Genomic DNA, 27,455 nt, shown 5'->3' with positions numbered 1-27,455 from the left:
TACGGTGGAGTCATTGATTTATGCTTAATACGTGAATAACTGATTATGCGATATGCTGTTCACAACCATTTTGTTTAAATTTTTATGCAGGATGGTTCATCTAAATTGATTTATATTCTCATGATAGCTGAATAATCTTCATTACCAGTTATTGTGTGAAATCTTTCTAGATCGCATAATGGAAAAAGTTCTATCCCGGGTTAGCGTAGATTAGATGTGTTGTTCTTGATAGATTAAAGTAGTATAGAGTTTAGTCTCAGAAGTTTAGAACTAGATTAGCTTAGAAATAATTCTATATTTTTATTATCAAATCTTACACACACACATCACCAAACTCTACACACACACACCCCCTTAGAACGGGAAGCTGGTCCCGTTATCCCCAGTTGGACCCGCTACACCAAAGGGGCATGGAGCCGCCAACCAGGTTCCCGACCGGGTGGGTATCCCCCTTGTTGTTGACCCGATTTTAGGGCCCTCAACATATTTGGCGCTAGAAGGAGGGCACGAACTATGAATGGCACATTAAGAAATATCAAAATACCATTCTGAGAATAATACACCCTCATCAACTCCTTTGACTTCTCCAACACGGTTAAACCCGGAATTTGAAGTTGCTCGAGTATCTACCACTGCTACACATTCGAACATATCAGACCAATCTATCATTGATCCCCCTGATATTTGAACTTTGATTCGTAAACTCCAGGGATTCTCTATTTTTAACCAGAAGTCTGATAAATCTAAAAGCAGCGTGACTTCGTAGTATAACCATGCTCATCCCCTTACCAGATCAAAGAGTGAAAAATTTGGCATACAACCAAGTGAACTCCCTCTCCCCAGCAGGAAAAGAGCAAGGAAAACACCACCAGAGTCTGACAGTCAGACTCCTTCATCCACTTCGTCCATATCAATTCCCTCACCGCGAAGTCAACCACCCACTCTTTCATTCCAACTCACTCACCCATCTGCTACAAACCTTCCTCTTCAAACATCAAAGATCTTAATATCTTCATCTTCTCAGCATCAGAGATCGTCTTCTGCACTTCCATTAACTAGCAGCTCAACGATGGCTCAGTCTCCATGGAACAATCCTGGGGCGGTTTTAATGCCTCCACCCCTGAGCCCTATACCGGCCCATCTTGAGAAATGGCTGCCTAAATTCAATCCAGAAGCAGGAATGCTAGCCGAGGAACATATCAATAATTTCATGATTTCCGTTAATCTCAACGGAGTCACTAACGAAGATGCTGTTGTCCGGCTTTTCCCTTATACAATGCAAGGAACAGCCAGGTCATGGTACTTTTCGTTACCTTCCGGATCCATCACAAGCTGGGACATTTTTCAAAGCCAGTTCCTCACCAAGTTTGGTGATGACAGATCCACGGCGACATTGATCAATGACCTATCTAATCTTAAGGCTGAGGCTAGAGAACCCATTAAAGATTTTAACTTAAGGTTTAATAAGATCCTCAACAAAATCCCCGCTGCCTCACAACCCAGCGAGGAAGTAAGATGTGAATGGTACATCACGGCTTTACCTCCAAACTTGGCTATCTTCATAGATAGGGCAAACAAGACCACCTTAGTTGACAACTTGACAGAAGCGTTAGCAGTGGAAAAACGTGTGGTAGCCCTAGAAAAGAGATCCGCTATAGAAGAACGCAAATCTAAGAAGATCTCTTTCAAAGAAGACACCAAGAAGAAGCAAATGAAAGATCCTTTCGATTTGGAAGGATTACAAAAAGTGTTGAAAGCCATGTCAAATGAGATGATTGATATTAAGAAACAAGTAGCAGAGACTTCTTCGAAAAAGCCCTTTAGGACTTTTAAAAGAAACCCTCCCATGGAGGTAAGACCACCTAGTGTTGTCTCAAACGTTGAATCTGAAGAAGACGAAGAAGAAGAGAATACCATTGAAGGACAGACCGACGAGGAAGAGGTCGTAGAACTACAAGGAATGTGGGACTTCATCCTCCCACAAGAAGAGGATCAAGAAGCATTTCCTGTTAACACGAGAAGCAGAAATCAACTTGATCCTCCCCTAACTACCCAAAAACAAAAGGGTGCAAGCCCTGCAACAAAAAAAAAGGTCGCAACAAAAAAGACAACTGCTAAAGCGACCCAGATTAGCCCAGTCCAATCTGATCAAACACCTCCATCAAGAACACTAATAGTGTCGGATGAAATGGAGTATAACATCATTGATGACATGAAGAAGACTAGGGCTAATATCACTCTGTATGAATTGAGTAAATTGAAACACCAGCGGAAAATAATGATGAAAGAATTACATGTTGTGCCTACTACATCTTTACCTACAGCTGTAGCTTCCCACAATCTGGGAAGGCCTCCAACCAACACGATCAATAAAATTGATCCAAATGACATTGCCTTGATTGGAGGAAGATCAAGATCTCATACTCCTCCTTTTCTTCTCACATATGAAATCTTCAACAAAAACGTGCACAATTGCTTGGTCGATTCTGGTGCTTCAACGAACATTTTACCCAGGTCAATATGTGCCAAATTGAATGTGCATCCTCAAAAATCTGCGGTACGTATAGTTCAACTTGATCGATCCCAAGTTGAAGTGATTGGTGAACTCAATCAGGTGACCATAAGATTGTCGTCTAACCGAAAAGTGTGTCAGGTTATCGACATTCTAGTAGCTGATATCCCTGAATTCTATGGTTTGATTCTTAGCAGGGATTGGTCGGAAAAACTCCACGGTTATTTTTCAACCGATTGGTCGCACATGTGGTTACCATACAATGGTAAACCAAATCAGATAAAGGTTGAACGAGAATTGCACCAAAAATACATAGTGATAGAACTGGAAGGAGAAAATGAGGCCATAACGTACAATAGCAGCATTGTAGGCAATTACGCGATAGATTCTTTCCAAGGTAATTTCAATGCTCATATTTCACCATACTTAGAGAATTCAGTTTTATCCCAAGTTGAAAATTTCTCCCAAACTGATGACTCAAAATGTTTTAGTTTTTTAGATAATTCTGTAAATACATCTTTATTTTGGAAATTATATTTTGACGGATCAAAATCCAATGAGGGGGCAGGAGCAGGATGCATTCTGATTAACCCAGATGGGAATAAGACTATGCTCACATGCAGACTTGAGTTCGATTGCACGAACAACACAGCGGAGTACGAAGCCTTGGTTCAAGGCCTATACAAAGCAATCGGATTGAACGTTAAGTATCTTCAAGTCTTTGGAGATTCAGAGATCGTCGTAAAACAGGTACGTAACACCATACATTGCCTGTCAATTCATTTAAAGCATTATCAATCATTAGTTCAAGATCTCACTGCACATTTCGTAGCATTCAACATCTCGTCAATTCCAAGAATTCAAAACGCAAGCGCAGACCTGTTAGCCAACGTAACCTCTAGACTTATCCCTTCTGAAGATTTTAGTCCTGATAGGTTTTCAATAGAATTAATCTTTAGACCATCCATCCCTGACAATATCACCAATTGGAGAGTGTTCAACGACGATCCTGACATCGTAAATTTCCTTACTTCTGAAGGATCCTACTCAAATCAGATAATCGACGAAGACCATCACGATCATCAAATACAGCAAAATGACTCCGACAATGCTATACCGAAATCAGTGGTCAAGCTAGAAGATTTATATGATTTGAAAAGTCGGTTTAAAAGGTCCGCTAATGCTAAACTTTGCAGTTCTACCATGAACTATGAATTAGTAAACCTAAGGACCGATCAGAAGCCACAAAACGTTAACCTAGGTCACGGCCTAGCCCGTGAAGAGAAATCAACATATATCCGTCTTCTGAGACAATACAAAAACGTTTTTGCCTGGAATTACGATGAACTAAAAACATACAACACTTCTATCATTCAACATGTTATCCCTATGATTGACAATGAAAAACCTGTCTAGCAGAAGCTCAGAAAAATACACCCTAACCTAGAAAATCAGATAAAAACTGAGCTTAATAAGTTGTTGAGAGCCAGAATAATTTTCCCCGTAAGGAATTCTAAATGGGTATCCAATATGGTGCCCGTTAGGAAGAAAAACAGAGACATTAGAATCTGTATCGATTTCCGAAATCTCAACAAAGCCTGTCAGAAAGATAACTTTCCCCTCCCACCTATGGAGCAAATATTACAGGCAGTAGCAGGCTCAGAATTAATGTCATTCCTGGATGGATTTTCAGGATACAATCAAGTACTGGTGCATCCCGATGATCAGTTAAAGACTACGTTCCGAACCAAATGGGGCACTTATGCATATCGGAAGATGCCATTTGGTCTGATCAATGCCGGAGCTACCTTTCAGAGAGCCATGGACATCGCGTTTAAAGGGTTAGTCAATAAATCAGTGGTGATTTACCTGGATGATATAACAGTGTACTCCAAAAAACGAAACAACCACCTTAAAGATTTGAAGCAAATCTTTCAAAGATGCTTGAGGTATGGGATTTCGCTCAACCCAAAGAAATCTTTCTTTGCGTTAAGCGAAGGAAAATTGCTCGGATTCATAGTGTCGAAATCTGGTATTCACATAGAACCCGACAAAATCAAGGAAATTTCTGAAATATCCATACCCCATAACAAGAAGGCCATGCAATCCTTCCTTGGAAAGATCAATTTTGTCAAAATATTTGTCCCCGATTTTTCACGTATTATTTCTCCTTTACAAAATATGATAAAAAAGAATTCAAATTTCAAATGGGGTCTAGATGAGCACGAAGCGTTCAACTTAATCAAACAAGCTATCATCAATGCTCCAGCTTTGGCCACCCCAAAATTTTCAGAATCTTTTACCTTATACACTTTTGCCTCAGAGAAATCCTATGCCGCGATTTTGACCCAAACAAATCAAGAGAAAGCGGAAGCTCTAATCGCATTCTTCAGCTCAAACTTACAAGGTGCTGAAATTAATTACTCAGACGTAGAGAAACAAGCATACGCTGTTTTCAAAGCGATCAAATATTTCATACCTTTCTTGCTTAAAGCCCACACTAAAGTCGTAGTACCGTTTTTGGCGGTAACAAACCTTTTAGTGCAGAAAGACGTGGGTGAAAAGAGAGCTAATTGGATTACCGCTTTACAAGAATATGATCTTGAGATCAAACCAGCAAACATCGTAAGAGGTCAAGGCTTCTGCAAGATGTTAGCCGGAGCATCGCAAATCCCGGAGAACTCATCTGAAGAGGTACAAACGTACGAGGTAAGCCTAAACGATGTAGAATCATCATATGCTGACACCATTTATTTTCTTAAGAACGGGTATGCTCCATCACGTCTGGATCATACCAAGAAAAGAGCTCTGAGATTAAAAGCTAAACAATACCAGCTCGTAAATGATGTCTTGTTTAAAAGGAATTACGATTCTGTGCTTCTTAGGTGTCTTGAGAAAACTGAAGCCGAAAAGGTTTTGCAGGAACTCCATGATGGACCAGCGGGCGGACACTATGCCGGAGATGCGACTGCACATAAAATCTTGCGTGCAGGATATTATTGGCCCATGCTATTCAAAGACTCATACAATCACGTGAGGAGATGCCAAGTCTGCCAGACTGCTGCAGGAAAACAAAGGAAACCTGCCATGCCGCTACAACTAGTCATCATCGACCAACCATTCAGTCAATGGGGCTTGGACATAATAGATGAGATCGTTCCTCACTCTTCTAAGCAGCATAAGTATATCCTTAAGGCAACTGATTATTTTACCAAATGGGTAGAAGCAGTTCCTCTCAAGACAGTTCATTCTGAAAATATTATTGAATTCATAGATCAATTTATCATCACTAGGTTTGGATTGCCAACAGCAATAATGTTTGATAACGCTTCATATTTTTCTGGAAATACTATGATTGAGTTTGCGCTTAAAAGAGGTTTCAAACTGAAATATTTTGCCAACTACTATCCGCAAGGTAATGGATTGGCTGAATCAACAAACAAGAACCTAATCAGAATTATCAAAAGAACAGTCGACCAAAACCAAAGGAATTGGCGCAAAGCGCTGGTAAGTGCTTTATGGGCTGATAGAATCACAAAGAAAGCTTCAATCGACACTTCCTTTAATTTAGTTTATGGGAGAGAAGTGGTTCTTCCAACTCACCTAGTCATTCCCTCTTTGTCTTTAGTGCAATATATCGATGAAGTATCTACTTCCTCTTTACAATTAAGACAAATGGAAATAACCAAACTAGAAGAACAAAGAGAAAAAGCTAGGAAAACCCATGCTCATCACCAAGCGCTAATAAAATCTTCTTTTGACTCAGCCATCATAACCAGAAAAAACTTTCAGATAGGTGATTTAGTTTTGAAATGGGATAAGGCTCATGAAGAAAAGGGCAAACATACGAAATTTCAGAAGCTGCGGCTTGGCCCTTTTCAGATTGTGGAAGTCGTAGGCCCATCTACATTCGTGTTGCAGGATCTGGCAGGAAGGAGAGATTCTTTACCTGTGAATGGACTGATTCTTTAATTATATTTTCCATAGAAGAGAAATCTTCTAATTTTTGTAGGATAGATTTAGTTTTTAGTTTTTATTTTGTTTTGTTTTTCTCTTTTATGAATAAAACCCGTTGTAGATGATCATTTAAAAAGGATTCATGAAAGAGCATGCCAATTCTCTATCAGATTTTGATTTCGCTTGTACAAATAACAATTTTTTTTTGAAAAGCTGAATTTTATTATTGACAAATAGAGTTAACTTCACTTTGATTACGATACTCGTTTCGACCTCTAAAAAACTTTGACAAAGGCAACCTCTGGTAAAAGAATTGTTTTGTATCACCACCATGAAGGGTATCATCAATAATAAAATAAGCATTCTCTGCAAAGCTGTTGTTTTCAAAAACTCTATTATTGTCGTCCAGAGCTTTCTTAAGGAAAAACAATGACTTCCTCCCTGCTAAAAGGAAACTACAGCATCCAGAGAAACAATCCAAGCAAAACACTATATCTCAAAGAATAAGAGGTCTCATCACGAACCGACTTATCATGATCACAGATATTATAACTTGCTGACTTTGCCAATACTGTCTATCAAAACAGGGCAACGACTTAAGATTGTTGCAATCAAAAGATAAGAGGTCTCATCACGAGCCGGCTTGTTCAGCACAAGTGTAAATCAAGTGAATGACTGTGTCATAATTTGGCCACCAAACCAAGACATTGTTCTTTAGAGAATTAAAAAAGGAAAAGTGTGTTAAAAATGATTTTTCTCTGAAATGTTGCGAGTAACCTCAAGCAGGAGAAAGGAACATTGCTGGATAACATGGTAACCCTGTCGAGGCTATGGACGCTTGCGGGCAGCAAAGGCTCTACCTACGACAAATGAGCATACTTTTAAGACAGTACGCAGAGAAGACCTTATTTTATCTTTTATCAAAACCAAGTAATGTCTGATGCAAATGCAAGAAGAAACCTGAGGAAGCAAGAAATTGAGATATAAAAAGGGTTGAAACAAAATATCGTCGACAAGGTGAGAGGCAATCTAGTCTATCTGTCCATAAAAAAATCTAGACATATAAAAATTTTTGCTGTTTCGAAAGTGAACGGTCAATAGAAATGCAGAGATAACTGGTTCTTCACAGTGAATCGCCATTGTTGTGGTCACCAACAACCCCCCTCTTTGTTTGATATTAGTAATAACATCGAGCAAAGGGGGACCCTTAACCAAAAAAATCCAAAAAATATTTTTGTTTGAAAAAATCTTTTGTATCAACTCCCTAAGAGCTATATCGCGTCGCGAAGGAAAAAGGAGCGCTTTCCCAAAGCGCACAAACACACCAAGGAAGAGCGACGCGAGAACTCATCGCATCGCGTGCATCAAAGGCGCTCAAAAGAGGAGAACCTAAAGAGCAGCCGACGGCCGATATGCGACGTCGCACATTGCAATGTCGCATAAGCAGCACAAAGTGACAAAGCAAAAAACCTTGCGACCTTGCGATATTGCGATATGCGATCTGCGACCATGCAAAACCGCGACCTTGTGATATTACGACCTGCGATCTATGGTGTGCGACAAATGAGACTATCAATCGCTACGATGCCACCTATTTACCTCGCAATCTTCGATGCTGCGATGCAAATCGCAGAAGCCAATCATCGCAGGCATTCCTCGGCATGATCTGGGAGCCTAAAGTTAGGCGCGCACCTTACGGGAAATTAATGATTGTACGCCTATGTATCCAAAGATGATTATGTTGCGTTTTTCGAAGAGTCAAGTCATAATGGGTGACATGATTATGCATTCATTAGAACTTAATTGCTTTCATGTCAATCTTTTCTTCTGTCTCTTTTCATTTACGTGAACTATAAGTCAGCAACTGATATAAATCTATATGCAGGAAACATCTAAGGAAAAGCGCCAGAACTAGAAGAACAGAGAGGAGATGACGTCACAGATGGATACCGCATACAGCAGGACCGCGGATCCCAGAGTATTACTCAACAAATGCTGATGGAAATAGGCTATCTAGGACTCAGAGTCAAAGGCGCACAAAAACAAAGCGTTTATGAAAGATCCTGAATCCCAAATTGGGTAAAGCAAAAAGAAAAACGCTTAAGGGGAAAGACGTCTCAGAAAAGCCTGGAACAAAGAATGGAAACAAGTTTCAATTGAGAAAATCATTCAGGCAACAAAATCCCCAGCTCATTGAGTCATTCGCACGGCCGGAAACCGAAATAGCAACAACACAATCAGTTTGAAACAAATCTGAGTTGTACTAAGTATACACGCCGTGAAGACACTCCTCTAGAAGAAAACTTTCAAAAATATCCTTTAGTTTGCCAGAAAGAGGTGCCAGCTCTTGTTATTTCTAATTTTCAAGCTTGAACAAAAGGAAAGGACAAGCAACCAACTCTGTCACGGCGAACAACGCATCGCTTACAGCACTAAGGAGCAGATACAGAAATGGTTAGAAATTAGATTCAGTTTTTAGAAATAAATTTGTTTTAGTAGAAGGGCGGTCATTTGAAGCCGTTCCTTAAATTTGTGTAATTAAAATTAGCCGGTTAGTAGTATTTAACCCTTCTCGTTGCATTGGAGAAGGGTCCGGAAATTTGTCAAAAAACTTGTCCTCAGAACATGCACTTCTGCACCCTCGGAGGGGGTTTTTGATGAATGGACGGATCAAGATTTATTTATGTTTGCATTTTAATACCTGCTACTGATGTTGCACTTCTGTACTCTTAGTAGGCATTAGAATTAAGTAGAAATAGATCATTATTGCTTCAGGTATGTGAGTATAAAGTCAGTCATAAATGGTACTTTTATCTCTTGACGAGTTTCTGCTTGCATTCTTAGAGTAATATACAGCTGATGTTGTTTATATGTTAACGTATGAATGAGTAGACTACCATTTGGCACTTCTGTACGGTGGAGTCATTGATTTATGCTTAATACGTGAATAACTGATTATGCGATATGCTGTTCACAACCGTTTTGTTTAACTTTTTATGCAGGATGGTTCATCTAAATTGATTTATATTCTCATGATAGCTGAATAATCTTCATTACCAGTTATTGTGTGAAATCTTTCTAGATCGCATAATGGAAAAAGTTCTATCCCGGGTTAGCATAGATTAGATGTGTTGTTCTTGATAGATTAAAGTAGTATAGAGTTTAGTCTCAGAAGTTTAGAACTAGATTAGCTTAGAAATAATTCTATATTTTTATTATCAAATCTTACACACACACACATCACCAAACTCTACACACACACACCCCCTTAGAACGGGAAGCTGGTCCCGTTATCCCCAGTCGGACCCGCTACACCAAACGGGCACGGAGCCGCCAACCAGGTTCCCGACTGGGTGGGTATCCCCCTTGTTGTTGACCCGATTTCAGGGCCCTCAACACGACCCTGAGTCAGAACCCAAAAAGAGGAATGAAAAAGGGAAGAAGATCATTAATGTGGAGCCCAGTGCCACTATTGCCACTGCCAAGATCTAGAAGAATGAGCTCGAAGATCCAAAGGAGGGAGAATGTCTTTTCCGCTCACAGATGTGGGTGAAGGGTTCACTGTTTCAATTCATTGTCTACAGTGGGAGCAAAAAGAACCTAATTTCAGCAGAGGTCGTGAAGCGGTTGGGCCTACCGACTACACCACACCCACAACTGTACAATATCAGGTGGCTTCACCAAGCACGAGATCTCTGAGTTCGCCAGCAGTGCCGCCTTCCCTACAGCATCAAACCCTTCACAGATGAGGTATTGTGTGATGTTTCACCCCTGGATGTCTATGATGTATTATTAGGCCAACCATGCTTGTGGATGCGACATGCTATGTGTGAGTCAAGGCATCACTTTGTTATTATTTCTTTGCATAATTCATTATACAGGATACCAGAGGTAGCCCCAACTACTGCCACCTCTTTGATCTTTGCTGAGAAATGCAACAAGATCATCTCCTAGACTAGGAAATTCATTTACTGTCTATTTCACTCCCAAAGTAAGGGGAAGACCATCAACACATCCATGACCCCTATGAGGGGTTCCTCCACACAGCAGCAGTAGTAGATGGATATGGTCATGGAAGAAGACAGGAACATCTTCTCCTCACCCACAAGGGCATTGTTACACTCTCAGGTCAAGGATTCATCCGATCTGACTTTTGGAGCACCTCTACCCAATGGGGTGATTTATCGTCGCTCCATTCTGGAAAATTCCAAGTACAAGCAACTAGATGATCAACATTAGCCACCACATAACTTTCAAGTGGGCGACAAAGTTTGGTTGCATCTACAGAAAGAACACCTTACAAGAGCCCATAAGAAGCTCAGACCACTCCGACATGGTCCTTACACCATTACCAAGGCTGTGAGAAACAATGCTTTGGAGCATAGCATTCCCCCATTCCTTCACTTGCACTGAGTGTTCAATGTGGACTTCCCTCGGCCATGCTTCCCATCATTACTGGACACATCAGAGGTTGTAGAACAACTCATCAGGGACCAAGTTGAGCAGAAGTTTCCTCATCTCATGGAGGAACTCAACGCAATGGGGACCATTGCTTCTTAAGGGGGGAAGAATGATCCAGGTGGATGTTGGAGGCCACCCACCTATCCCAATTGGACCCCCAAAACTGTCCCTTTCAATTTTTTAGTTTCCTTATTTGTAGCACAATTTACTATTTTTAGTAGTTTTTCAGGTCCTGAACGTCCGGAGCCATTTGGAGGCCCGAAACGACGTTTTTTTGGAAACTTGGAAGCAACATCAGTCCTCGGATAGATATTTCTAACAAGGTATTGTGCGTGTCAAATAAAGATTGTATGCCAAAGTTACGACCTCGAGAAGTTGATGTACCAATTTACCCAAACGGGGCCCACAATTTGGCGTTTCATCTCCTAGGGTTAGGTTTTTGGATGTTTAGGGTTTTCCATTGTTTCTCAACAATAAATAGGCCTTAAAGCCTCATTGTAACACAATTCAAAGGCATGTATTTGCCACATATCTTCTCAGAGATAAGCTACCATCGCCCTAGCTGGTTTATTTCCATTTCTGTTTGTAAGCATATTTCAGTATTTTACATTAATGAAATGAAGTATTATTTCTGTTGCATCTCTGTACTTATGGTTATATCTATAGTTTGTTGCATTCCTATTTAAATCCCGATCAGTGGTATCAGAGCGGTCTGCGCTTTCTCTGTCTTTCTTTGCATGTCCCCAATGAGATCGGGATATAAGGAGTTAGGGCTTGAACTGGTCGAACCTCTGCAAGACCAGCGTCGCAAAACTCGATGACCTCCCATGCCAGATGAAAAGAAATAGGAGGGGGCAATAGATCCTATCAAAATATTGCTCGAAGAAGCCCTTGAGTAGCAGAGGAATGCGAATATGGACAACTTTGCCCAGATCCTTCATCGGCTACCCATGGGAAACGCATCTACTTCCAATAGCTACTCTAGAAGTGACACGCCCTTTAAGGTACAAGTTATCTTTGAAATCCCCATATTCGAGGGTCAGATAGATGCATATGTCATAGATAAATGGTTAAATCTGCTAGAAGTGTATTTTTCCGTTCATGATTTTTCGAGCTAGGAAAAGACTACTTTCGCTCTTCTCAAAGAAGCTCACCAAGTCAAGGACTGGTGGGAAACCTACTCCGAGCAGAAGGATGAAAGTACGAACTCACTGCTTTCAGCCACTTCCACTTCAAATTCATTCCGGGATGCTATTAAGGAGCAGTACTGCCCTGTCAAAAGCTATGAGGATAAATACATAAAGTAGACCACGCTGCGCCACGAAAGGGACCAAGATGTGCTGGAGTTCACAAATATTTTTTATACCGTTCACACAAAGTTGGGTATCAAGGATTATGAGTTGCATTTTGTACTCAAATATCACGACTACCTACATAGGTACATCCGGGACGAGATGGAGTTCCTGGACATCTCCTTGCTTGGCACGACTTACTGATGCACTATTAAAATCGAGTAGAAGTTTAAACAAAAGAAGCGAGACTTTGGATCTGCGAATCCAAAGCAAGGGAAAGGCTTCCCCAAACCACAACACCAAGGACAAAGCCAAGACAGTGTGACCCAAGACAACTCATCAAAGCCGCAAGAAAATAAAAACACCGCGAAGTCAAAGAAGGACACAGGAAAGTGGTGTGAGTTCCATAAGAGCCCCACTCACAACACAAGTGAGTGTCGGATCAAGCAGTAATTAGTGGCGAAGTTGAAGACTTTAGAATCAGATGCATGTTCCGAACCTAAGTTAGAACCTGATAAAAGGAATGAAAAAGGGAAGCAGATCATTGATGCGCAACCCAGTGCCACTTTTACCACCACTAATATCCAGAAGAATGAGCCAGAAGATCCAGAGGAGAGAGAGCGTCTTTTCCACTCACAAATGTGGGTGAAGGGTTCACCGCTGCAATTCATTGTTGACAGTGGGAGCCAAAAGAACCTCATTTTAGTAGATGTCGTCAAGCGGTTGGGCGTACCAACTACAACACACCTGCAACTGTACAGTATCAGGTGGCTTCACCAAGGATGAGATCTCCGAGTTTGCCAATAGTGTTGCCTTCCCTACATCATCAAACCCTTCACAGATGAGGTATTGGGTGATATTGCACCTCTGGATGTTTGTGATGTATTATTAGGCCAACAATACTTGTGGACGTGACATGCTATGTATGAGTCAAGGCCTCGTTCTATTATTATTTCTTTGTGTAATTCATTATACAAGATACCAGAGGTATCCCCACCTACCACCACCTCTTTGATCTCTGCTAAGAAATGCAGCAAGATCATCTCCCAGATTAGGAAATTCATTTATTATCTGGTTCACTCCGAAAGTAAGGGGAAGACCATCAATACATCCATGACCCTTGCAAAGGGTTCCTCCATGTAGCAGCAGTAGCAGATGGATACGGTCATGAAAGAAGATAGGGACATCTTCTCCTCACCCACAGGGGTACCATTGCACTGTGAGGTTAAGGAGTCATCTGATTTGACTTTCGAAGCACCTCTACCCAACAGGCCGATCTATCACCACTACATTATGGAAAATTCCAAGTAAATTAGTGACATGATCAACATCAGCTACCACATAAGTTTCAAGTGGGTGACAAAGTATGGTTGCATCTATAGAAAAAACACCTTACAAGAGTCCATCAAAAGCTTAGACCACTCCGACATGGTCCTTACTCCATTACCAAGGTTGTGGGAAACAATGCTTTGGAGCACATCATTCCTCCATTCCTTCACTTGCACCAAGTGTTCAATGTGGAGTTACCTCAACCATGCTTGCCACCATTACTGGATACATCAGAGGTTGCAAAACAGCTCACCATGGACAAAGTTTAGTAGAAGCTTCTTCTTCTCATGGAGGAACTCAACGCAATGAGGACCATTGCTTCCTAAGGGGGGAGGAATGATCTAGGTGGATGTTAGTGGCCACCAACCTATCCAACTTGGACCCCCACAACTGCCCCTTTCATATTTTCAGTTTCCTTATTTGTAGCACAATTTACTATGTTTAGTAGTTTTTAAGGGCTTGAACTTCTGGAGCTGTTTTGAGGTCCTAAACGACGTTTTTTGCAAAATTGGGAGGAGAATGGGTCCATGGACCAATGTTTCTCTCCCCAGAGTTTTAGTCCTCAGATAGATATTTCTAACGAGGTATTGTGCATGTCAAACAAAGATCATATGCCAAAGTTACGACCCCGGGAAGTTGATGTACCAATTTACCCAAACAGGGCCCACAGTTTGGCATTTCATCTCCAAGGGTTAGGTTTTTGGATGCTTAGGGTTTTCCATTGTTTCTCAACAATAAATAGGCCTTCGAACCTCATTGTAACATATTTCAGAGGCATGTAGCCCCTACATCTCTTCTCAAAGATAAGCTACCATCACCCTAGCTGGTTTATTTCCATTACTATTTGTAAGCATATTTCAATATTTTACATTAATGAAATGAAGTATTATTTTTGCTACATCTCTTTATTTATGGTTATATATGTAGTTTGTTGCGTTCTTGTATAAATCTAGATCAGTGGTATCAGAGTGGTTTTCTCTTTCTCTGTGTTTCTTTGCATGTCCCCAACGAGGTTGGGATATAAGGAGTTAGGGCTTGAACTAGTCGAACCTTTGTAAGACCATCCTCGCAAACCCTGATAGCCTCCCATGGCGATTGAAAAGAAAGACGAGCGGGCAGGAGATCCTACCAAAGTGTTGCTTGAAGAAGCCCTTGAGTGGCAGAGGAATGCGATGATGGACAACTTTGCCCAGATCCTTCAACGGCTACCCATGGGCAATGCATCTACTTCCAACAACCACTCTGTAAGCACCACACCATTTAAGGTACAAGTTAACCTTGAAGTCCCCATATTCGAGGGTCAAATAGATGCAGATGTCGTAGATAAATTGTTAAATCTGCTAGAAGGGTATTTTTCCGTTCACGATTTTTCCAGCTAGGAAAAGATTACTTTCGCTCTTCTCAAAGAAGCCCCCCACATCAAGGACTGGTGGGAAACCTACTACGAGCTAAAGGATGAAAGTACAAACTCACTATTTTTAGCCACTCCCACTTGGAATTCATTCTGGGTTGCCATTAAGGAGTAGTACTACCCTATCAAAAGAAATGAGGATAAATACATAAAGTGGACCACTCTGTGGCAGGGAAGGGACCAAGATGTGGCGGAGTTCAAAAATATTTTTCATACCCTTCGCACAAAGTTGGGTATCAAGGATTCTGAGATGAATTTGGTACTCAAGTACTGCTGCTGCCTACACAAGTACATCCAGGATGAGATGGAGCTCCTGGACATCTCCTCACTTGGCATGGTGTACCGATATGCTGCCAAAATCGAGAAGAAATTTAAATAGGGAAAGGCTTCCTCAAACCGCAACACCAAGGACAAAGCCAAGATGGTGTGACCCAAGACAAATCATCAAAGCTGTAGGAAAATAACAATGCCACGAAGTCAAAGAAGAACATAAGAAAGTGGTGTGAGTTCCATAAGATCCCCATTGACAACACAAGTGAGTGTCGGACCAAGCAGTCGTTGGTGGCCAAGTTGAAGGCTTTAGAATTAGATGCATGTTCCAACCCTGAGTCAGAACCTGATAAGAAGAATGACAAAGGGAAGCAGATCATTGATGCAGAGCACAGCGCCACTGTTGCCACCACCAAGATCCAAAAGAATGAGCCCGAAGATCTAGAGGAGGGGCAACGCCTTTTCCACTCATAGATGTGGGTGAAAGGTTTGCCACTGCAATTCATTGTTGACAGTGGGAGCCAAAAGAACCTCATTTTAGTAGAGGTAATAAAGGGGTTGGACCTACCAACTACACCACACCCACATCCGTACAGTATCGGGTAGCTTCACCAAGGATGGGATCTCCAAGTTTGCCAGCAGTGTCACCTTCCCTACAACATCAAACCCTTCATAGACAAGGTATTGTGTGATATTGCACCTCTGGATGTTTGTGATGTATTATTAGGCCAACCATACTTGTGGAGGTGACATGTTGTGTATGAGTCAAGGCCTCACTCTATTATTATTTCTTTTTGTAATTCATTATACATGATACTAGAGGTATCCCAACCTATCGTCATCTTTATGATCTCTGCTACGAAATGCAACAAGATCACCTCTGAGACTAGGAAATTCATTTTCTGTCTGGTTCACTGCCAAAGTAAGGGGAATACAATCACCACATCCATGACCCCTTTGAAGGGTTCCTTCACGCAGAAGCAACAACAGATGGATATGGTCATGAAAGAAGACATGGACATCTTCTCCTCACCCTCAGGGGTACCATTGCACTGTCAGGTCAAGCATTCGGCCGATCTGACTTCCGGAGCACCTCTACCCAATGAGCCTATCTATCGCCAATCCATTAGCGACATGATCAACATCAGCTACAGCATAAGTTTCAAGTGGGTGACAAAATCTGGTTGTATCTGCAAAAAGAACACCTTACAAGAGCCCATCAGAAGCTTAGACTACTTTGACATGGTCCTTACACCATTACCAAGGCTATGGGGAACAATGCTTTGGAGCACAATATTCCTCCATTCCTTCGCTTGCACCGAGTGTTCAATGTGGACTACCCTCGACCATGCTTCCCATCATTATTGGACACATCAGAGGTTGCAGAACATCTCACCAGGGACCAAGTTCAACAGAAGTTTCCTCATCTCATTGAGGAACTCAACGCAATGGGGACCATTGCTTCCTAAGTGGGGAGGAATGATCCAGGTGGATGTTGGTGGCCACCCACCTATCCCACTTGGACCCCCACAACTGTCTCTTTTAGTTTTTTGGTTTCCTTATTTGTAGCATAATTTACTATTTTTAGCAGTTTTTCAGGTCCTGAACTTCCGGAGTCGTTTTGCGGTCCGAAATGACGTTTTTTGGGAAAAATGGGAGCAACATCGGTCCATGGACCGATGTTTCTTTTTCCAAAGTTGTAGTCCTTGGATAGATCTTTCTAATGAGGTATTGTGCGTGTCAAACAAAGTCATATGCCAAAGTTACGACCCTGCGAAGTTGATGTACCAATTTACCCAAACAGGGCCCACAGTTTGGTGTTTCATCTCCTAGGGTTAGGTTTTTGGATGTTTAGGGTTTTCCATTGTTTCTCAACAATAAATAGGCCTTCAAGCCTCATTGTAAAATAGTTCAGGGGCATGTAGCCGCCACATCTCTTCTCAGAGATAAGCTACCATCACCCAAGCTGTTTTATTTCCATTTCTTTTTGTAAGCATATTTCAGTGTTTTACATTAATGAAATGAAGTATTATTTCTACTTCATCTCTATATTTATGGTTATATCTTTAGTTTTTTGCATTCCTATTTAAATCCGGATAATTGGGAGGATGTTGCACAAATGGATGTTCTCAACACATCACATCACCCTCTATTTAGAGCCAAAAGAGGGGCTCCAATGAATAGATGAAGAGACACATCTATGGACTAATTTATTTCGAGCCTACATGAGTTGAAAACAAATAATTACTTTTTAACTTCAAAAATGCATTTCTCTACTTCTACAACTTAGAATTTGACCATTCTTGAAGTGTTGGATTCTCCTTTTCACCCTCTGTCCTCTCATGTTATCACATGTAGAAATGTGCTTCCTGAATTTCCCAAACATGATTGGGTGCAAAACCCTATCCTTGGGTTCCAAGCCCATAAGTTACCTTTGTGGTGCTTTTCCCTCCGATCCCTGAACCGTAGGGCTTGGAGTACCTCCCAAGCTACACAAATCAACACTCCCTCTTATCAAGGGAGGTACTTCCAAGACTAGGAAGTACTTTATCTTCGTTATCACTACTCGCAACACTTGCCCAGCTCTTGGCGCTCACAATCATAGCAACCCCTGTATGGTGAACTATGCCCTTCTTGGAAATGTTGTTGTCACTATTGGAAGCACCATGCATCTTCTTCTTATGCTGTAACATCTTCCACTCTCTCCATGATTCCTTGTTGGAAATTGTAGTAGAACCTTTTCTCCCCACTGACCATGCACTCTTATTGGAATGCAGAGTCTCCCTCTGAATCTGCAAGCTCCCTCTCGAACTAGACTCCCTCTGAGTCTCTCGAACCTGGACCTTCTCGAGAAGGCGTACCTTCTTCTCGGGAACCTGTACCTACTCCATTGAAGCCTACATCTGCGCCTTCACCTGATCCTGTTTCTCTGGAACCTACACCTATTCCACCTACTTCTTTCCATGATCCATAGGCTTGCCCATCAACCTGTAGAGACCATGCTATCTAACTCCAAGTACAATACCATCACACTTAGAGCCTCTATGCTTGAGTCTTGCTTTCTCATCCTGGAACAAGACCTCAAACCCCTTCCTCTCGATCATCGAGACAGAAATCATGCTATATCTGAGTCCTAGTACAAACAATACATCCTAGACCCGCATCACACGTCCTATCTCTATCCTGAATGGTACAACACTTGATTCTCAGATCTCCAACTGACTCTTGTCACCCAACACCATGTGCAACTTCGAGTCCCATTCAGCTAGAGTCTCAAAAACCTCTTATGACTCTGTCATATGCTTCATCGCACCAATACCCATGTACCATCCATCCTCATTGATAGTACCATGTGAGAAATGAGAAATCATAGCAAAGTCCTCCTCTTCTAATCTCCTAGAGATATCATCTATCTCAGCTAAAGTGGCAACACCAACGACCTACTTTCCTTTCATTTTCTCATTAGCTCCCTTCTTCTTCATTGGACATCTTGATGAATAATGACCCATCTTGCCATAGTTGAAACACTTGACTTTACTTAAGTCCTTCTTTTTCTTACCCTTTATTCGTTCTGCAAGTGCCATGCCATCATCGAAAGACTTCTTCTTTGGATGAAGATTCTCGTCTCGCAACTCTTACTAAATGAAGTCATCCCACAGCCTATCCCAGTCTGCCAGCTTATCCCTAGCAATGTTTCCTTTGATGAAGGGTTTCCATTCCTCGGTGAACCCTTTCAAGGCAATCATTACAATATCTCCATCTAAGATAGTCACATCGATGGCAGGAATCTTATCTTCGACCTTAGACAATCTCGTTAGATGCGAGGTCACACTTTCACCTTTTATCATCTTGGCGAACTTCAACTTATCCTCCAATACCAGTACCCGGTTCTTGTTCTTATTCTGGAACAAATTCTGAAGAGCCATCCACATCTCATGTGCATTGTTCTTCCTGGACAAATGAGATATTAGGGCATCTTTCACACTATCTAGGATGATCAATCTCGCCCTCGCATCCAAATAATCCCATATTTCCATCTCCTTAGGGTTGGTTGGCTTCCTGATCTCTTTCTCGGCAAAATCCCAAATCTTGTTGACCTGCAAGACCAACTTGATACTTTCCTTCCAAGCAATATAGTTGGACAACCCTCCTCTCCTCTCCTCTCCTCTCCTCTTCTCTTCTCTTCTTAGTATTTTGAAGTTTTATAATCTAAGTTTGAATAATGTAATGGTAATAAATTAAATAATGTAATGGAAATTGGCGTTCACACATCTAGATTTGGATCATGTTCAAAGCCAAATGATGCATTTTCCTTTTAAAGATATTGTTAATTTTGTATCTATGAATATGTGCATGATCAGCTCACAAGATCCATGGACTAACGTTGAAGATGATAAGGTCCAATATGTGCAGGATCAGCTCACAAGATCCATGGACTAACGTTGAAGATGAATGGACCTTATTAGACCCATACTTTGCATGAGCCCATCGGATTTGCTCGTCAGATTATACTGTGGAACTTTCCATTGATGATGTTTTTCGCTAAGGTCAATCTTGCATTGGCCTGCGGATGTACAGTGGTTGTCAAATCTGCAGAGAAGACTCCCTTAACTGCACTTTATTGTGCACAATTAGCCAGCGAGGTATTTATATTATCATTTTAATAGGGTCAAGATATTGCAGATCCAATCCAATAACTGTTTAATCGGAGGTGGTCTCTCCATAATTTGTAATTGCAAGCAGGAATACCCTTGGGGCACTTAATGTGCTCTTTGGCTTTGGTGAAACTGTTGGTGCTACCATGAGCAACCACATGGATATTGATAAGGTAAGCTAATACATTAATGGCAAATGATATCTTTTCTTCATTTAGGGATCATTGGTTCATTGATTTGAATATGGTGAAAGAGTATGAAGGGTTTGTAACTCTGTGTTGGATTGTACTCAGATATCATTTACAGGGTCAACTCAAGTTGGGCGACTTATTATGGAGGCTGCTGCAAAGAGAAACTTGAACCCTATGACATTAGAATTGGGTGCAAAATCCCCTCTCATTGTTATGGAGGATGTTGATATTGATGAAGCTGTGGATATTGCCCATCTAGCAGTAGTTACCAACATGGTGACTATACAAACAATATTCTTAGCAGAGTCAAGGGTGTTTGTTCAAGAAAGCATTTATAATGAATTTGTAAAGAAAGAAACAATATACTTAGCAGGGTCAAGGGTGTTTGTTCAAGAAAGCATTTATAATGAATTTGTAAAGAAAGAAATGGAAATAGCAAAGAAGCAAGTGGTCGGAGACCCTTTTAAGAGAGGGGCCCATCAAGGCCCTCAGGTAAACAATGCATGCACCTTTCTCATAAATTGCACTGTCTCAGATAAAATTAGCAGTTCTATGAAAATGTGTAAAAACTTGCAGTCAAATACAGTGGTGTGAGTTTGTCTAAGTGAATTCAAATTTCAAATCCAATGTCTTGTGCTTTCACCTTTCTCAGCTACTTGAGAATGCCATCCACTAAAATTGACTCAAGAGATATGTTGAGTAATTTAAAAAAGTCTAACTTGCTCCCACTTTAAAATATTTTTCTTAATAAATTTGACATTCACTCAATTATAAGTTAAAAGAACTAGTTTATATTCTATTTTAGTTTTACAATAAATTATTATTAATTTGGTTTTTATTATAATAATATTTTTAAAAAAATATATAATTAGTAGAATGTTATTTTTTTTAAAATTTTAAGGAATATTTTTTAGTGTCACCAGACAAATCTATTAGAAAAAATTCCAAAAAAACTAATTAAAAACCAGATAAATTACAATAATTTTATAAAAAACCACTTATATAAATGGCTCTAGATGGTTTAAGAATTTTTCTGATTGTGATAACTTTGGAAGGTGTATTTTATGCTTTCGAAAGATGATATTACACGATTGAATTTTTATATACGTGGTAGTTTTACTTTTTATTTTCAGATCGACAAGTTGCAATTGGAAAAAGTGCTGAAATATATTCAACATGGAAAAGACGAAGGAGCTAATTTAGTGACTGGAGGTAGCTGTTTAGGTGGTCCAGGATTTTATATTGATACCACAATATTCTCTGATGTTCAGGTGATTTGAATTTAATTTATATTCAATCAATAATACTTATATAAAAAATTATATTATAAATATATTTTATATTATGAATATGCTTTGGAGATTTTTATTATTTTAAAATATATTACAGGATGATAGGAAGATTGCACAACATGAAATCTTTGGACCAATGATGTCCATTTTGAAATTCAAGTAAGACTATAGAATTTTTATTATGATATATAATAAAATAATTTACAATTTTTACTCTTGATTTTATTAATTTGTATAAGCAATTATGAATTTATATAAAAGTTTATAACATTTTTATTTTTATTAATTTTTTAAAAATAATTAATATATAGCATAATATATAACAAAATAATTTGTAATTTTGAAATTAATAAAGTTTTTGATTTGTGTAATAGAGGAATATAGATGAAGCAATAGAAAGAGGAAATAAAACAATTTATTGTTTGGGAGTTGGAATTGTTACTAAAAACATAGATGTGGCTAATAGACTTATTAGATCTTTGCATGCTAGAGTGGTATGGCTTAATTGTTACCTTGTAGGAAGTGCTGATTGTCCTAGTGGAATTGGGAAAGAATATGGACCTAATGACCTTGAAAAGTATTTACAAGTCAAATGCCTCATTACACCACTTGAAGAATCTCAGTTATAAGAGTTTTCTACCACTTTTTCTGTTATATTATATTATTGGGTGGTATATAATTATTACCATTTTAAATTTATTTCTGATTTTAAATAAATTTATAAATTTACATGTTTTTATTGTTTTAATTTTTTTTAATTTTTTTATTTAACTAATATATAATTAATTTTAGAATTTTACTAGTTGTATTTATATTTTAAGAAGTTTTTAAATTTATTTTTTTAAATTTATTAATCATATTTTTTATGTTTGTGTATTTCAAAAGTATATGTGCACTTTTTTTATTCTCTATTAGAGTGCATTCAATCATACCTAGCATCAGAATTCAAAAGCATGACAACTCTTCCACTATGATAGAATTCTTCAATGAAATGCAAATATATAGAATAAAATCCAATCCCATGATGCTAAGTGTCCTTTCTGTATGTGCTTGCCTACTCATTTAACAAAAAAATAAGAATGTCCATGGTTATACAATAAGAAGTGGATTTGAATCTATTATTGTGGGCATAAGGTTTGTAAACATGTATGTAAAATGTGTGGGGTGTTAACATCCACCATAAATTCTCTAAAAGAATGCTTAAATGAAATATTATATCATGGAATGCAAACATTGTGTTATATTTCTTTGCAAACATTGCTTTGCTTGACGAATGGTGTCACACCTATAACCATCACTCTTTTATCAAATGTCTATGATTTTCCTTTAACAATTGAGGTTGGTGTCACACCTATAACGATCACTCTTTTACCAAATGTGTATGATTTTCCTTTAACAATGGTAATTAAAATCCATTTATATATTTTTACATTGGTGTCACACCTATAACCATCACTCTTTTATCAAATGCCTATGATTTTCCTTTAACAATGGTAATTAAAATTCGTTTATATATTTTTACGTAGATGGTATTGGAGAACATCACATGAAAAACATGGAGCATAATCATGGGAATATCAAAATAAATGCTAAAGTTGATAATAATGAGATTATTGGTGAAATGAATTTAGGCCTATTACCATTCCTATAATGATTTTACATAGCCCATGCTTTCATAACTATGTGAGAATATTTTCCCACCAACCTTTTACATGCACCCAATGATTGGTTTAAAATTTTAGAGGAAGGTAGCTTTATTTAAGGAAAATGGTGGAAAAGGGGAGAGTTCTAAGGATGACACTTGGTAATGCAATTACTAAGTCCCCCTTTTCCATAGGTTCCATTTTCCCATTCCCTTTGGTGGAATCATAACCCTTCCCATGTTCTAATGATATGTAAAATACCATGGATATTTCATTGAAACAATTAATCAAAATAGATTCACTATGTTAATTAATTTTCCCTTTAGATTTCAAGTTCTGCAATTAAATGATTTTCTTCTTAAATAAATGAAACAATTGCAATCAAAGAAATAGATAAAACAAATAAATACACACACCATCCACAATATGCACAAGTTTTACATTAGGAAACCCTTACGGGTGAAAACCTTGCTAGAAGTTGAGGTTGCACTACTCTATTTTCTGTGGTATGAAAATGGTACAAGTACAAGGAAAGAGGTACATATATAAGGTTACCTAAGACCTATGTCCTATAATGTTGTTATAGAATCATAAGCCTTTATATTATGCTTATGACTTCATACTCCCAGTTTATTTTCTCAACTATGGAATATAATTATGATGGAACCACTACTCCTCCTAGTGGCATGGTATTTAACATAGTCTGATAGCCAACTATGTTTAAGGATTGACTCCCCAACCTCAAATAGAGTTTTCTTCAAAGTACACATATCTCTAACCCCATATACATGAGTAACAAGGTTTGACATGACATCCACTTATACCATGGTGGTCAACAAAATAAGTTAACTTGCGAGGGGAATAAAGTTTGCATACAAACGTTTTCTGATGTGATTCTTGCATTGTTGGAAATGTATATGAGTTTAGAATAGATGTAGAGGGTAAGGCATAATAGATATCTTTGGGACAAAAAAAAATAAATTAATTCCTCAAAACCACTCTAGAAGGTTTCATGCTCCAATGCTCCAAGCTAGGACCTCACAATGAAAATAACCTTGAAAATTGATTCCTCATATGTTTCCACTCTGAAAGAATCAATATAATGAAAAATAATATAATGATATAATATAAATCATCTAAAAAACCATTTTGGACCAATATATATTATATTCCAGCATCAATATTTTGATAGACTCGATCCATAATATCATTCTTAAGGTATGGCCCATATATGTATATTTACATCATGCATTCTTGGTCATTCACCAGTTAGGCATCAACTTTCATATCCACTTTAATAATACAATATTTATATCAATTAAATAATGTAATACAATACATTATGAGGGTCAAAAATTGGGCATTAAATTTCCGACCCCTTGGTATAGTCCTATCTTAGTGGTGCTCAAAATTAGAACAAAATGGGTTTGTATCTTTCATGACACTCTCCAACTCCCATGTAGTCTCATAGGGACCAAAATGTTTCCTTTGTAACCTTACCTATCTGATGGATCCGTTTCTAAGCAATGTTACTTTTCTATTGGTGATGCACAATGGCTTTGTTTAGAACTCTCTTATGGTTTCATCTAGATCACATATCAATAAATCATATGGTTGGGGTCATCATTAACATATTTTAAGCAAGGAAACATGGAAAAAATCATTATATTTATGTTAGCTGGCAATGCAATTTTATGGAATAAGCCCTATCCTATTAATCACTTCAAATTACCTATAATATCTTAGTGTTAGATTGTCACAATTCCCATGTTTTAAGGAACTCTTCTTTGGCTTCAATTAGAGGAAAACATTATCCTTAACGTGGAATTATTTATGTACTCTATTTTGATTTCCATATATTTTATTCTTATATTGGTCTTCCTTTAAATTTTACCTAATTTTAGAAAATTGCCTGAGCACTAATTATTGAATTATCCTAGATCATGATGTCCTATATCTTCTGTCATATAAAGATTAAAATGCGCTCATTTTCAATGATGTATGATGCCCATTTTTATATGAGAACTCTACCAAGTGTAAATAGTCTTCATATGTAGATGGGTTGTGCATCACATACATGATCTAAAATTAGTTCTTCAACCTTCAATACTAATTCATTACATTTAAAAAGTATCTCAATTTATCACACTCGCATAAATCAAATGTTCAAGAACAATAAACAAGCAATGAAATAGACAAAATACTCAACTAATTGATAATGGAGTTCATCGGCATGGGCTATGTTTTTGGGTCTACATCAATACACTAACCAACTATAATGATTCTCCTTCAAAACAAGGACTTTCCTTTTCAAAAAAGGGATGAAGATTCACAATCAATCCTACAAATTACTTTCTCCTCTTTCCAAAGGGAAAATTGATTCATGAGAAAGCATTCAACATATTTCCTATCCTTTACATTCGGAAAATGAATACATATGAAAGAATAAAACTTGCTTTCTTTCTTATTCAAAGGATTTAATAAATCCACCCCTTTCTCCTAGGAAAGGGTTTAAATAATTCTTAATTTGAGAACTACCTCGTCATATCAAGGAGAGAAAACTCTCAATATCCCACAATTTGGTATCTAGAACTATTCAAATGATTGGTTTGAGTAAATCTCTCAACATTGCTCATGAAAACCTCAACTCTCCATGAAGATCTTAATTTTCCATGAAACTCTCATCTTTCCCTTGACATTAGGAATATTAAGGGAATTTTGAGGTCAAAAATAGACCTCAAAAATTGAAATGTACTAAAAAATCAATTTTAAAAGAACCAATAACATTCAAGATGATGATGTCATCTCTAGGGGTAAATAATTTTAGAGGAAAAAGAAGAAAAATAAATTTTTTAATTGTATTTTTGACTTATCTCTTTATAAGTTTATTCAAATGCCAAGAATATGCACTCTTTGGATGTAGAATTAAGTTGCACATCCAATGAATACTCACTTTGCATACTTTTGAGTAGACCCATATCAAAGGAAATTGAAAATATACAAAAAAAAAACACATTCCTTGAGAAACATGTTTTTTCCCGTATATTTTCAATTTCTTTCTGTATTAGTCTACTCAAAAGTATGTAGAGTGGATACTACTCAAAGATATGTAGATTAAACCCACTTTTTATACTTTTGAGTAGACCCACATGGAAACAAATTGAAAATACATGAAAAAACTTGTTTCTCAAGTATAAACATTTTTTTTTTTTATGTATTTTCAATTTATTTCAGTGTGGGTCTACTCAAAAGTGTACAAATTACTACTCAAAAGTATGTAGAGTGGGTACTTATTGGATGTGAAATTTAATTTCGCATCCAACGGGTGCCTACACTTGACCTTTTAGTAAATCTATAAGTAGATAAGCTTAAAATACAATAAGAAAAAATAGTTTTCTCTCTTTTCTTTTAAAAAATCATAGCTCTTATTTTATTGTTTTAACTATTATTTTATGCCTCAAAGTTTCCGTAATGATTATAATGTTATGTATCTTTTGCAACAGAGCTACATAGTTCTCACATTTTACATTAGTTTCTTGTTCCAAATTAAACTGGCATATGCAATAATACATGAGCACCAAAGCTTAAATAAGTATAAATCATTTCATTTTATCCATTTTCTATTTTCCCCAAAACTTCAACAAGTCATATCATTCACACATGAAATCCTCCTGGCGCCATTCAAAGTGCATTACAAAGCTTGCTATGAGTTATTTCTTGTGTTGAAATCATGGAGGAAAATAGAGTTGACTTAAATTTGTTGATACAAAGATCCTCCTAGATCAATATATGTGAAGCATGTCTTCTATTATTTGATTTAGTCTCTCAATTTGTGCATTTGTCTGTGTATGGTACTGGTACTAAAATTCATCTAGGTCCACATGTCTTCAAAAAGACTCTTCCAAAAGTTAGTTGTAAATTTGGTATTCCTATCAAATACAATTGCTTTAAGTAACTCATGCAATCTAATTATTTACCTCATAAATATGTTTATAAATTCATTAGTCTTATGATGGATTTAATAGGGATAAATTTTGCTAGATTGGATAACTTATTGATGATAACCATCTTAGAATCACGTTTCCTTGATGTAGTTGGTAAACTAATAATAAAATTAGTAGGTGCTACCTCCCATTTCCATTTTTTAATTGGAAAATATACGCTCAATCAATGAACCAATTAATTAATTCTTTTTTGTAAAGGGATTCTCCATTACAAAAAAAGGTTGAAATATTCTTCCAATAAGGGGCAGGTTCTCTCCTTTACAAAGGGTAAAATATTCTCACAATAAGTGGTTCATTGTTATAGTAAGGAGATTATTCTCCCACTAAGGGGCTTATTCTCCCTTTAAGGGGCTTACAAAGTTCTCCTAGTAATAGGTTTCTTTTCCATTTAGGGGATTACAAAGTTCTCCTAGTAAAAGGCTTATAAATATCTCCCAA

General features: G+C 38.1%; 1 pseudogene; it reads left to right on the top strand.

Moving 5' to 3' along the window:
- LOC149167601 (benzaldehyde dehydrogenase, mitochondrial-like) overlaps nucleotides 1–21,533 on the top strand; it is a 55,273-nt pseudogene extending 33,740 nt beyond the window's left edge.
- The last annotated feature ends 5,922 nt before the right edge of the window (nucleotides 21,534–27,455 follow it).

This window comes from Pinus tabuliformis, chromosome 5_1 (genome assembly GCF_031772625.1).
Source record: "Pinus tabuliformis cultivar Carrire ecotype Pingquan chromosome 5_1, CPIR1, whole genome shotgun sequence".
NCBI classification, from domain to species: Eukaryota; Viridiplantae; Streptophyta; class Pinopsida; order Pinales; family Pinaceae; genus Pinus; species Pinus tabuliformis.
Note: the sequence above shows the minus strand (reverse complement) of the source record. Positions and strands in the feature narration are given on the sequence as shown.